Source organism: Carettochelys insculpta, chromosome 4, assembly GCF_033958435.1.
Source record: "Carettochelys insculpta isolate YL-2023 chromosome 4, ASM3395843v1, whole genome shotgun sequence".
Classification (NCBI taxonomy): Eukaryota; Metazoa; Chordata; order Testudines; family Carettochelyidae; genus Carettochelys; species Carettochelys insculpta.
The window spans coordinates 7,900,858-7,915,059 of NC_134140.1; the positions used below are offsets into that span (position 1 = coordinate 7,900,858).

The 14,202-nt window shown below is 47.3% G+C and overlaps 1 protein-coding gene across 3 annotated transcripts in view; it reads left to right on the forward strand.

Annotated features, from left to right (window-relative positions):
• Window positions 1-14,202, forward strand: part of LZTS3 (leucine zipper tumor suppressor family member 3) — a 126,678-nt gene that overhangs the window by 63,788 nt on the left and 48,688 nt on the right. Inside the window, exon 1 of one of the 3 annotated variants that reach the window (XM_074992228.1) lies at window positions 13,633-13,920. The exons of the other annotated variants lie outside the window; for them this stretch is intronic. The gene's annotated coding sequence lies outside the window, so the exon portion shown is untranslated. Of the gene's footprint in view, window positions 1-13,632; window positions 13,921-14,202 lie in introns of those variants that run through there. 3 annotated transcript variants of the gene reach the window in all.

A 14,202-nucleotide genomic window follows, 5' to 3' on the forward strand; every position in this document is an offset into this window, starting at 1 on the left:
AATAACTTCAGCACACTGCAGCACATATACAATTGTTTTATTACCCTGTTGCAGGACATGCAGGGGACAAGTTATCATTCACACGGAGGCCTGGTCCACGTACACAATTTGTACTGATATAACAGAACAGCTTCCACTAAGGATGTATTTCTTGTTTACCTGAACAGCTGTACAGGTTGAACCTCTCAAATCCGGCACCCTGAGGATCTGAACGGCGCCGGATGAGAGAATTTGCCAGACCACTGGTGGTCAATATTGTCTAGCACATGGCTAACACTTCCACTGCGTACTGGGCTCTTAGAAGACAATTAGGGGTAAATTACAGCTAAATAACTGCACAGAATGCTGAGAGCTAGGACTGGTAGCTGTACGGGACCATGAGAAATTTGGCCACACCCATGATAAGTGGTCATCCAGCTAACTAAAATCATGCTGGGTTACGGATGTTGCTGGATGAGAGAGTTCTGGATTAGAGAGGTGCAACCTGTACTAGAATAATCCCTTGTGTGAAAGCAGTTGCATCTCTGTAAACAAATTTACACACAAAAAAATGAGCTAGCCACAAGGAAAGATGTGCAAATTCATGAATGTTGGGGTTTTGAAATGCATCATGTTGCAGGATAGTATTCAGGGAGGCATCAAGGCTAGAGCCCCGTTGGAAAACGTGCCGCGGCCACGGCTATGCTATAATTTGGGACCATGTGCATAATCCGAATTTGTAGTGTGGGTTATCTTTGTAACATAGCTCGGTTCAGGTGAGCTGAAAGATTGGAGGCAAATCAGAGGCTTAGCCAAACCTCTTGAGTTTGCAAAATTGAGCCGGGTATCCACTTATGATAATAGCTGGGCTGGAAACAGTAAAGTACGACTGTGTCCTGTTTTAGCACCCCTGCATCTCCTCCCAGACAAGAAGTGCAGAGCACGTGAAAGTGGGAAATGCTTCTTTTGTGGTGGGTGGACGGGAGGGTTTAGCATTGTGAGGTCTCTGGGGCAGGGACTTTGTTCCGTGTGTAGACGATACCCAGTGTGATGGGCTCCTGGTCCCAGAGTGGCGTTCCTAGGCAGTGCTGCAATACAAATAGCACTAACCATCGTTCTCTGCCTCTCCCAAAGAAGCTGGGCTGACGTGCTGGGTAGCGGTGATCAGGTGGCATGTTCAGTGTGTGGCTTAACTGGCTGGATCAAAGAGAAAGTGGGGATTCAGTTCTGAGTTAATCCAGGCTGAAGACGTGACCCATCCCCTCCATGGCAAGCAGTGGCACTAGTCAAATGTTTAAGAGTTCCGCACCAGCTTGAGCATGTTGCTGGGTGAGGGCCAGAGCACACAGCACCTTGCAGGGTCCAGCCTGTGGGATAGCAGATATTCTGAGGCTACATATCCACATTCTTTGCTTGGCTGGGTGCCCATTCTCCTGTGGCATGAGACCATTTCCCCTTAGCACTGAAGAGCAGCAAGCAGAGTTACTTTCCGTCAAGCGACGTATCGCCGTGAGCTTATTTTCCTTCTCGCTGCATGGGCTGTGGCTGCGTCTCTTCTTTGTGTCCTACAGTTACACTGCTGCAGTAGCATAGCATGGGCATTTTAGATATCCATGGAAGGGTTTGCCATCAAGCACCCCCCTGCCCAAGCAGTGGTTCTGCCGCATTGGCCTAGCCACACCTACACCAAGGCCCAGGCTGGCTTAACTACGGTGCTCAGGTGTGTATGTTTTTTTCACAGCCCTGGACAATATGGCAACTTTGCTCTCAGTGAAGTGTAGACCAGGCCTTAGGTGGATGACTGAATGCTCTGGGGGATGCGGCAAAACCCTCTTTCATAGAATCATAGAATACTAGGACTGGAGGGGACCTCGAGAGGCCATTGAGTCCAGCCCCCTTCCCCAATGGCAGGACCAAGTACTGTCTAAACCATCCCTGATAGACACCTATCTAACCTGTTCTTAAATATCTCCAGCGATGGAGATTCCACAACCTCCCTTGGCAATTTATTCCACTGTTTGACCTCCCTGACAGTTAGGAACTTTTTCCTAATATTCAACCTAAACCTCCCTTGCTGCAGTTTAAGTCCATTCCTCTTGTTCTGTCCTCAGAGGCCAAGAAGAATAAGTTTTCTCCCTCCTCCTTATGACACCCTTTTCATGGAAGGGCTTCTAGGAACTGATATGGCAGGAACTCCCACTTTGGCTACATCCACATTACCTGGAAGATCAACCCGCTCACAATCGATATTCCAGGGTTTGATTTCACATGCCTAGTGGAGATGTGTGAAAATGACCTATCGGGGTCGGCAGTCAGCCCCCGCCCACCTCAATATCACAAGTAAGGGAGGTCAACAGGAGAAACTCTCTCCTGTCGACCTTCCTTAGTAAAGACATCCAGGTAAGTCGATTTCAGGTACTAGAATTGACTCATCTGCAATCGACTTACCTTCCTATTGTAGACCGAGCCTTACACTCTTCCAACGGAGCAGCAAGTAAACAAGGCCTGGGTGAGAGGAGGGACCTGACTGCATCTCAGGAGCAACAGTACCAACCAGTTGTGTTTAAAAACAATGATCTTGCATAATTCAAACCTCTCCTCTGCAGAGAGAGCTTTGATTTATATTTCATGGCCCCATGAAGGCAGCTTTTACGAATGCCCAAGAGGCGTCGCCACTGTGCCCTTAGGCTGTTGCTTTTTGCCAGCTAGCATCTCTGCTCCTCGAGTTCACATCCACTAGCATGGCTTTGCTTAAGCCAAGGAATCCTCTTCCCACAGCTCGCTTCAGGTCTGGGTTAGCCTTGGCTGAAACTGGGACTATGTGGACCATAGTGCAAATTGACCTTGCAGGAAAAGGAAGAGATGGGGAAGGAGGTGGAGTTGACCAGTATTCCCTCTAATCTTTGCCATCCATGTGTGGAATAAAATTTTTATGTGCACCAAGGTGTGTGCGAATGGGCACCATCAGAAGAAACACAACACCTGGCTATGGGTGCTCAACTAGTTAGCTGGACGGCATCTGAATCCCTCCTGAGTGGCTGCACAAGCACCCAGCTTACAGGGAACACAGGGGGTGATGAGTTTTGATCTTAACTGGCTGGGTCTGCAACAGTTTGTCCTAAAAATTCCCCCCTCCTCCCTTCAGCCTTCCAACTCCATGAGATTTCTCATGAAAGGGAAGCAGAGTTTGAATGAGTGCAGTCAGTGCAGCTCTAGCAAAGAGGGTATCAATCCAGTGATCAAGGACTTGTTAGACCAGTGGTTTTCAACCAGCGTGCTGTGAGAACTGTCCAAGTGTGCCATGAAATTTCATCAATTTCCCCTCGCTGTGGCTCTTTGCAGAACCACTGTGGAGGAAGAGGGGAATTGACGACTCCACGTCAGTTGGGGCTCAAACAGCAAGGCTGCCTGAGTCTCAGCTGGTATGGGGTTGGTCAGTTCTCCACCACCACACACACAAGGTGGCTCTTTGCAGAGCCACCATGAGGGGAAATGCTGACCCTGCAGAACCCCATTCACACCAGGAGGCAGCTGAAATGCTGCTTCCCGGCCTTAACAAGCTGGCAGGGAGGAGGAGGGGATACCTGTTGGAGCTAGGACGCAGTTTAAATGCCCCTATTCCCTGCTGTGGAACGGGGGAGGCAGGGAGGGGAGCCTATTTTCAGTGGTTATTCATTTACTCAACATCCCTAGCATGCCACTGAGCAGATTTTGAAAATATGCCTGTGCTCACTGTCTAAGACGGTGTACTCTGTGGTGGATTTGAAACATTAATGCATTTGGTCTTTGTACACTGCTGTGCTGCAAACCTCTCTAGCAAGACTATAACCTAAGTAAATGTGACGTTTCTGAGCAATCAAATCAACTGAAAAAAGTAGGTGTGCGGTGGAATTGTTTGTCTCATTGAAGTGTGCCCTGTTAGAAAACGCTGGGAACTGCTGCCTAGAGGTGCTGTGCTGGGAATGCTGGGAGTCTTTCCACTCAGTGTCCAAAGTTTGTGCCTTTCACCCATGTGGGAAAGGAGTCTGGGGATTTCCCCTGCTGTCTTCATTGTGCTCTGAAGCATCTTTCACTAGGATTTATTTCCAGCTGGAAAGCACTAAGACACAATCGAACTCCCGAGGAGAGAAATGGATGTTCCTAAAGCAGCTTAACATGGGGTAGCTGCTATGCCTACATATTAGAGGTTACAATTAAGCCCTGGCCACATTACAACTTACAAACCATGTTTATTGTAGGAATGGATGCTTTGCACTTCCTTACTGTCTCTTATCTGAGGATCTCAGAGAGCTTTACACTCAGAAAGCCACATGGTATCCTGCGGGGTTGAGTGGGTAAGAAACCAATAGGAGAATTACTTCACCTAGTGTTGAAATGCAACTGCCTCTGAGGTGGAGCATCAGCTGTTTAACAGCTCACAGCAACAGCATGGGCCTTTGCTAAACATTCTGCTCACATGATCAATAGTGTTTCCACATATGCCAGCCATACAGGGAATAATAGATTTTTTAAAATGATGTGCTCCTAAAATCTATGGACTAAATCAATAAATTCCAAGGCCAGAAGGGACCAGTGGGACTATCTAGTCTGGCCTCCTCTGCAACACTGACGAGATAATTTCCCGCAGTAATTCCTGGAGCTGATCTCCTAGAAGAACATCCAGCTTTGATTTAAAAGTTGTCAGCGATGGAGAATTCACTGTGCCCCAGGGTAAATTGTTCCAAAGATGAACTACACTCACTATCAAAAACACAGGCCTTTATTTTCAGCCTGACTTTGTCTTTGCTCCAAATCACAACCACAGAACTGAGTTCAGTGGTTCTGTGCTAGAAGAGCCCATTTTTAAATATTTGGTCCTTCCGTAAGTACTTAACAGACTGTGATCAAGGCACTCCTGAACCTTCTGTTTCAGGCAAATCGATTGAACTCCTTGAGTCTATTACTACAAGGCAGGTTTTCTAATCTTTTTAATCATCCATGTGGCTCTTACTTGGACCCTTCCCCATGTATCAACATCCTTTAGGTGAAGATAAAGATAAATGTAAGGTGTTGCACTTAGGAAGGAATAATCTGTTTCACACATACAGAATGGGAAAAGACTGTCTAGGAAGGAGTACAGCAGAAAGGGATCTAGGGGTTCTAGTAGATCACAAGTTAAATATGAGTCAACAGTGTGATGCTGTTGCAAAAAAAGCAAACATGATTCTGAGATGCATTAGCAGGTGTGTTGTGAACAAGACACAAGAAGTCATTCTACCGCTCTACTCTGCGCTGGTTAGGCCTCAGCTGGAGTATTGTGTCCAGTTCTGGGCACCCCAATTCAAGAAAGATGTGGAGAAATTAGAGAAGGTCCAGAGAAGAGCAACTAGAATGATAAAAGGTCTGGAGAACATGACTTATGAAGAAAGGCTGAAAGAATTGGGCTTGTTTAGCTTGGAAAAGAGAAGATTGAGGGGGGACATGATAGCGGTTTTCAGATATCTTAAAGGGTGTCATAAGGAGGAGGGAGAAAACTTGTTCTTCTTGGCCTCTGAGGAGAGAGCAAGAGGCAATGGACTTAAGCTGCAGCAAGGGAAGTTTAGGTTGGACATTAGGAAAAAGTTCCTAACTGTCAGGGTGGTCAAGTACTGGAATAAGTTGCCAAGGGAGGTTGTGGGATCTCCCTCGCTGGAGATATTTAAGAACAGATTAGATAGATGTCTATCAGGGATGGTGTAGATAGTGGTCGGTCCTGCCGTCGGGGCAGGGGACTGGACTCGATGGCCTCTCGAGGCCCCTTCCGGTCCTAGTGTTCTATGATTCTATGAACCTAATTGAACATTAATTACACCTTCCTTCTGGCTCCTTGGGTATGTAGTGCATCACCTTAAATTCATTTAGACTCCCTTAGATTTCCTTAAACTCAGCCCATTACTTATTATTATTACAGTAGCATTAACTCTGATAGGAAATGCGTGTGAGAGCACAGCGCCACATGAGCTGTGTTCCCGTGTAGGATTGGTTCTCTAGGCTTGTTCCTCTTCAAGGTCAGAAATGGATTAGTTAATATATTCCTACAAGGCAGGGAGTCCCCAGAGGGGAGCCTGCTAATACATCCACCATAGCACTCTCAGCAGGTGGTACCTGACCTTGCTAAGGGAGATCACAGTGAGCTCAAATCCGACTCTTACGAGACAGCTGCAATATCTCATTTTGCTAAGCCACCCCCTCCCTAAATACTAAAACTCTCCTGCAGCCAGTGCATGATGGAGCATGCTACAGGGCAGACAGGAGACCACGAAGAGAGAGAGGTGAAGGGGGTGGGGAGAATAACATTCTGGCATTGAGGCGGGGCAGAAATCTCAGAGCATTTGGGGATAGCCTTAGTGTTAATTAGCTGTGTTTAGGGCACCTATTACCACTGTATCCAAGCACTAGAGATACCTGGGAGAGAGAGCCGCCTTTTCCCAGCTAATCTGCATAGATGAAGACCTCCCAGCTTTATTTGATCAATTCCAGGAATCCCTTCACTCACTGCTGAAAAGCAGCCAGACCTGAGGGCATACACAACAGGCCAAATTTAGCTTGCTCCAGTGCCAGCTCCTGAGCACAGCATAATAGGTCTGCCAGGGGCTGGAGAGCCATAGTGCTTCAGTAATTCTCACCAGATGTATGGGCCCTGCATAATTGAGAGCAGCCGCAAGGCTGCTTCAAGCTATGTAGGGAATGAGCCCAGCAGAGGATCAGGAAGCCACAACTGATTCCCTTGGAAGCCCCTCACTGCCTACCACAACAGAGGAGTTAGGGCAGTATCTGCTTAATAGCATAACACCGACACTACCCAAGGGCCTGGGAATGGGACAAAGGAAAGAAAAATATAAGTTGAACCTCTCTAATATGGAACTCTCTTGTCCGCCAACATCCATAACCTGGCATGATTCTGGTTAGCCCAATGACCCCTTATCATGAGTGTGACCAAGCTTCCCATGGTCCCACAAAGTTTGTTTCCAGCCACCAGTCCTGGCTCTTGGTGTTCTGTGCTGCTATTTAGCTGTAATTTACCCCTAAATGTCTTCTAAGAGCCCAGTAAGCAGCGGAAGTGATGGTAATGTGCTAGATAATACTGACCTTCTGTAGTCCGGCAAATTCTCCTGTTTGGCACCAGTCAGGTCCCAAGGGGTGCTGGATGAGAGCGGTTCAACCTGTACCAGGCCCCAGGGAAATTGCAGAGGACTTTGGTAGAACATAGTTCCCCTCATTGGGATTTGGTTTGGAAACTGGAGCCTTTTTGAAACAAAGTGCCATCACCACACATGTTCTGAACTTGAGACATGAAACCCACCTTTCACAAGGAACAAATGTGCCTTATACTTGCTGTAACAGCAGAAGCAAAAGCCGTTGGTGTTATTACTCCCAAGAGTCCTAGAGACCTTGGGCATGTTTCCACCTTTGTGTCTTGCAGCTTGGATGGCATTTACAATCCGACAAGAGGCATTGATGATATGACTGAAAATAGTGAGGCTGCAAAGCGAAGGAGAAGGAGGGAAAATAAGCCAATAAAGGGGTTTAGGAGTTAGTCACAAAACAATAGGAAGGAAACTGCCAGGAAATGCATGGAAGTGCAACATGCACCTTTGGAAGAAATACATGTTAAAGAGGTTGCAGCACAACAGACGGGCACTGTGTTGAGGTTATTGTTCAAAGCAGTTTTCCGTTCATACGCGGAGCAGTCGCCTGTCTGTCTTCCTGGACAAAACCAGCACATCTCAAATATCTTCGGTGCAGATTAGAGAAGAGGCAGGGCTGTGTAGAAATGAATATGGAAGATTCATTCTTGAGGCAGCTGGACACAGACCCTTTGATGCATTCTGGTTTGTTTGCTCCCAGGCTGTCCCTGGGAAGTCTGCACACAAGATCCGATGGGAAACTGTTTAACCTTGCAAGGCTGAAAGCTAAGTCTAAGGTGCGAGAAGTCCTCATCAGAGACATGCTGTTCGCAGACGATGTTGCTGTAGTGTCTCACACAGAAGACCAGCTTCAAAAACTGCTGGATCAGTTCTCCAAAGCATGCAAGGACTTTGGGCTTACCATCAGCCTAAAGAAGACAAAAGTAGTCGGTCAGGATGTTGCTGAATCCCCATCAATCGGCATTGACAACTATACGTTAGAGGTTGTCCATGAGTTCGTTTACCTCGGTTCCACCATCACTGACACCCTGTCGTTGGACACTGAGCTAAATAGGAGGATCGGAAAAGCAGCCACAACTCTGTCCAGACTCAGCAAGAGAGTGTGGAATAACAACAAGCTGTACACTCACACCAAAATGCAAGTCTACAGAGCCTGCATCCTCAGCACCCTCCTTTATGGCAGCGAGACTTGGACCCTGTATGCCCTCCAGGAAAAGAGGCTGAACGTCTTCCATTTGCGCTGCCTCAGGCGCATCCTTGGAATATCATGGAAGGACAGAGTGACCAACACTGTCGTCCTTGAGCAAGCTGGAATCCCAACCATGCACACCCTCCTCAGGCAGCGTCGACTCCGCTGGCTTGGCCACGTCCACAGGATGAATGATGGAAGGATTCCAAAAGACATCCTGTATGGTGAGCTAGCCTCTGGCAAAAGACCTCCCGGACGCCCCCAGTTGCGTTACAAAGATGTCTGCAAGAGAGACCTCAGAGAGGTAGACATCGAGCTGGACAACTGGGAAGATCTAGCAGACGACCGCAGCAGATGGAGGCAGGGGTTACACAAGGGCCTTCAGAAGGGCGAGTTGAAGATCAGACAGCTAGCAGAGGAGAAGCGAGCGCACAGAAAGCACACTAAGGACTTGCCAGACACCCACCACATCTGCAAGAGATGCAGCAAGGACTGTCACTGTCGTGTGGGTCTTTATAGTCACAACAGACGCTGTAAATGAAGTCCTCAGTTGGAACTTTGAAGGGCGCGATCCATAGTCTGTGCAGACTGAAGGATGCCTACTACTACTGTCCCTGGGAAGCATTCTGCTCTCTTGTGTCTCCTTGAAGTCTGGCCTGGCTTTAGCTATGAGGAGAGGGGCTGATGGCTCCACTGCAGCCACGTCTGCATTGTAACGTCTCGGTGTTGTCCGTGTGCCATAGAACTGGAGGGGACCTCAAAAGGTCATCAAGTTCAGTCTCCTGCACTCATGGCAGGGCCAGGCATCATCTAGACCATCCCTGCCCCATGTTTGTGTAAGCTGCTCTTAAAAATCGTCAGTGAGGGGGACTCCATACCCTCCGCAGGCAATTTATTCCATACCTAACCACCTGGACAGTTGGGAAGTTTTTCCTGATGTCCAACCAATACAGTAAACTCAGTTTTAACTCGTATGCAATCAACCGGAATTCTCAAACAAAGGGTAGCAGGTGCCATCCCGGCCCCCAGGCCTCCTCCTCCAGGGGGCTGCACAGCTTGCAGCCACCTCCCCCTCTCACTCTTCTACCCGTTGGTCACACAGGGAGCAGAGGGCACACTTTGAATCCAGCCACTGGGAGGACGAAGGGGTGCCCCTGAGCCGGCAGCCCAGGACAAGGTAGCCCTAGCCGGGCGGTGCGGGGGGGACACTGTGTTAGCTGGGCAGGGCAGAGACCCACATGAGTACCCCCAAACACGTGTCTGCCACCAAGCTGAAGCTGGAGGCGGCGATCCAGCCGCTGGAGAGCAGTGTGCCGACCTCATGGGAGGGGAAGCCCCACCATTTGGGGCAGGCGTGATGGGAGCAGGAGCAGCGTGGCGAGGCCCCGCTGTGGGCCACGTGGGAGAAGGAGGTGCTGGGGAAGGAGAAGGGCAGCCCGGTGGTGCAGCTGGCGGCAGGAGGAGCTGTGGCACCAGCTGCGCCATGAGCAGGGAGAGCTGCCAGCCTGCCACGAGGAGGAGAAGGAGGAGCTGAGCAAGGGACCATCTCGCTGCAGCAGGAGTGGATGAGAGCCCCCTGCAGGAAGGCACAGAGCCACGTCAGGGACTGGGGGAAGGCGATCCTCCACCATCTAGAACATTTGAGCATCCAGCAACATCTCGGTCTCAGGGCTGCTGTGTATGAAAGAGTTTACTGTACTTCCCTTGCTGCATTTTGAATCCATTGCTCCTTGTCCTATCCCCAGTAATTAAGAAAAATAATTTTTCTCCCTCCAACTTGTAACACACTTCTAGGTACTTGCAAACTGTGATCATGTCCCCTCTGTCTTCTCTTTTCCCAACTAAACCCCAATTCTTTCAGTCTGCCCTCAGAGGACGTGTTTTCTAGACCTTCAGTCATTTTTGTTGCTCTTCTCTGGACCTTCTCCAGTTTCTCCACCTCTTTCCTGAAATCTGACTCGCAGAACTGACACCGTATCCTGGGTGAGATCAGAAGAGTGGCTTCTGGTGTCTTGCTACAAGACTCCTGTTCCTGCATCCGAGAACGATGGTCTTGTTTTTTTGTTTGCAAGAGCTTCATACTGTTCACTCATATTTAGCTTGTGGTACACTCTGACTCCTAGATCTTTTTCTGCGGTACTTTTAGACAATCATTTCCAGTTTTAAATATGTGAAACTGATTGCTCCTTCCTAAATGGAGTACTTTGGATTTGTCCTGGTTGAATTTACCTCAGACCGTTTCTCCAGTTTGACCAGATCACTTTGAGTCCACCCTCCAAAGCACATGCTACCTCTCACATCTTGGTATCCTCTGCACATTTCATAAGCATACTCTCTATGCCATTAACTACATTGTTGATGAAGATATTGATCAGAACCAGTCCCAGAACTGATCCCGGTGGAACCTCACTTGTTATGCCCCTTTCAGCATGACTGTGCAACATGGGTAACTACTCTCTGAGTATTGTTATCTCACCAGTTGTGGACCCACCTTATAGTGCCCCATCTACAACACTTGTATTTCCCATGTTTATTAATAAGATGGTCATGCAAGATTGTACCAAATGCTGTACTAAAGTCTAGATAAATAACATCTACTGCTTCCCCCTTATCCACAAGGCTTGCTATCCAATCAAAGAAAGCTGTCAGCTTGGCTCGACATGATTTGTTCTGTATGAACGACACAGGCTTTGTGACATCTCCAGCCTCCGTGAATGTGACCAGAACTTGCCTTTGCAAGAAGTGCTGCTCTTTGCAAAGAGCAACTATTTTTACCAGGACGTGTTTTATTCAGGAAGACAAACTGAGTCCAAAATTGACCCAGGATTCACCTCTAGGAATAAATATACAGAAGCAAAATGTCTCATTTGCTGTCTCCCTGGGGAGTTGCTGCTGTTGCTACCAGCCTTAGTAGGGTAGTTTCTAAACAGCTTCACTCTACCACTTTCAGATTATAGGTCAGTAACATGTGACAATACATAATGGGCCTTTTGTCAGCCCTTTGGGAAGCAATTTATGTATTAATTCATGGTGTGGCTTTATAGGTCCTGTGCACAGTGCAGCAGAGTGAGAGGAGGTCATGAAGCCCCTGTGCTCACGCCCCAGACAGCAAGGTTACGGGGCGGCACGTAGGACATAATACTGTGGCGCTATTGGAGTCAGTGAAAAGAAGGTGAATGGGGCATTACTTCTAGACCAAATAAAGATCCCACACACAAGACCTGGGAGTTAGTAATGGGGATAGTAAAGCAGCATGGCAAAACACAGTGTCCAAAAAGTTCTTGAAGTGCTTGGGAACAGCTTCTTGTTTCCACGTGGCGGAAGTAAGCAGGGGGCAGCCATTTTAGAGTTGGTTCTGACTAACAGGTAGGAAGTGGTTGTCAATCTTAAGACTGAAGGCTCCTGTGTGAAAACGGTCATGACATGGAGGTGTTGTGATTCCGCGGAAGGGGTAAGAGCAGCAAAATAAGGACAATGGACTTGAAAAAAGCAGGGTTTCTCAAACTCAGAGTAGTGCTAGGTAAGGTCCCTGGGAAAGAAGATGGCCGGCAGCTTCTCAGAGATAATAGAATCATAGAACACTGGAACTGGAAGGGACCTCAAGGAGTCATCACGTCCCATCCCCTGCCCTCACAGCAGGACCAAGGACCATCTATATCATCTCTGTTAGATATTTATACAGCCAATTCTTAAATATCTCCAGTGTTGGAGATTCTGCAGCCACCCTATGCAGCTTATGCCAGTAATTAATCACCCTGACAGGTAGGAAATTCTTCCTAAAGTACAGCCTGAACCACCCTTGCTGCAATTTACGCCCCTTGCTTCTTGTCCTATTTTCAGAGGCCAAGGAGAATTAATTTTGCTCCCTCCTCCTTGTAACCCCCTGTAATATTGAAGGTGTAACAGCTAATAAGCCTGATGGGAAGAAGAGATAGACTAGTAAGAGGCACTGTGGCTCCCTGAAGAGCTTGTTGATGACCCAACCTCATTCCAGCGCTCATAGTTAGGTGACTTTCTATGCCTCCAAAAGGCCCTGGAACAAATTAATCAATCAACTTGTAATCACCTCGCTGATAATAGGGTTATAAATAACAATAAAGGGGAATTTTTCAAGAACGAATCAGGCCACACCAACCTCGCTGCTGAGTTATTGGCTTGGAGGAAGCTGTAAATGTGATCTGCTTTTATTTTAATAGAGCTTTTCCACCCAAGTACCATAGGACATGGTCATAAGCAAGCTAGGGGGATGTGGTCTTGAAGAAAGGTGGGTGCACAAATGGTCATAAAAAATCAGACTTAGGGTGGTTCTCGGTTTGACAGCGAATTGTTAAGCCTATGTAGTCTATCCTGGGTCCAGCACTAGTCACTACGTTCACTAATGACTTGGATAATGGAGTGGAGGGTACGCTTTCTAAATTTGGGGATGCCCCCCCAGCTGGCAGGAATTGCTAGCACTTTGGAGGACAGGAGTAGAGTTCAAAATGGCGTTGGCAAACTGGAGAGGCTTTGGTCTGGAATAAACAAGATTTAGTTTGGTAATGACAAATGCAGGCGCGTAAGTTAGACAGCAGGACTGCTGGAAAGGATCTGGGGCTTGTTGTGGATGAGAAATTGAGTGTGAGTCAGCAGCGTGATGCACATTAACAGGAATGTCATATGGCAAACACAGGAGGTAATTGTCCAGCTCTCCTTAGCATGGGTGAGGCCTCAGCTGCAGCACTTTGTCCAGTTTGCAGCCCTGTGCTTGCAGAAAGATGTAGAGAAATTGGGGAGAGTTCAGAGGAGAGCAACAAAAGTGATAAAAAGTTTAGAAAACCTCACAGGTGAGGAAAGGTTTTTTAAGTAAAACAAGCTAGGAGTATTTAGTCTTGAGAGAAGACGACCGGGGGGCTGATATCTTTGTTATAAAGAGGATGGTGAGAATTGTTGTCCATGTTCACTGAAGGTAAGGTAAAAGTCATCACCTGAACCTGGAGTAGAGATTTAGGTTAGGAAAAAATTTCTAAGGCTAAGGGTAGTTAAGCTCTGGCACAGGCTTCCAAGTGAGGTTATGGAATTCCCATCACTGGTGGTTTTTAAGAACAGTTTGGATAAACACAAGTCAGGGTTGGTCTACAGTTATTTGGTTGTGCCTCAGCACATGATCCTGGACTAGATGACTTCTGGTGGTTCTTTCCAGCCCTGCATTTCTATGATTCTATGATCTGTATCTGGCATTGCAAATGGTGCTCCTGTGGCAGCTGCTGTTTTCATCTATTTTGTGTTCTTTCTGAGGTGGAGAGAGACGAGAAGGGCCATCTTCGACCAGCTCCATGGGTTTCAGAAGAGAAGCCTGTATTTTAATAATTTTTAACTAGCATCAATCAAAGATGATCAGGGTTTGGATTTTTTTTTTTTGAGAGAGGGTGTTGTTTTTTGCTTTTGTTTTACTGCTGCATCAAACCTTCTTGTGACTGATGGAGGAAATCACAGCACTTTGCAAGTTACCACCCATTTGCACATTCTGTAAAGGAAGAAAAAGGCCCTGGGCATTTGTTCACAAGCTGAGCAAGTGGTCATTATAGCTGGTGACCCGTATAAATGAGCGTAAGTTCCAGTTTTCATTTGAACTCTTCTTTTTTTGTCACCCCATTATTCCGTACTTTCTCCAATTCCTTTTCGGGTTGCAATGTTCTATACCCGGTCTGTGCCCAAAGGGCAGGATCTTTTTTTTTTTTTTAAAGGAAGTAAATTTGAGCTAAATCGGTAGACCTGCTTTTTAGTTATTGGAGCGTAGGGGGGAAATATAATATTCCTCCAATGTCAAACTTGGTTTCATTTATAGATCTCATTGAAGTCACACTGGCAGTAAAATTAGGCAGTTTCAAA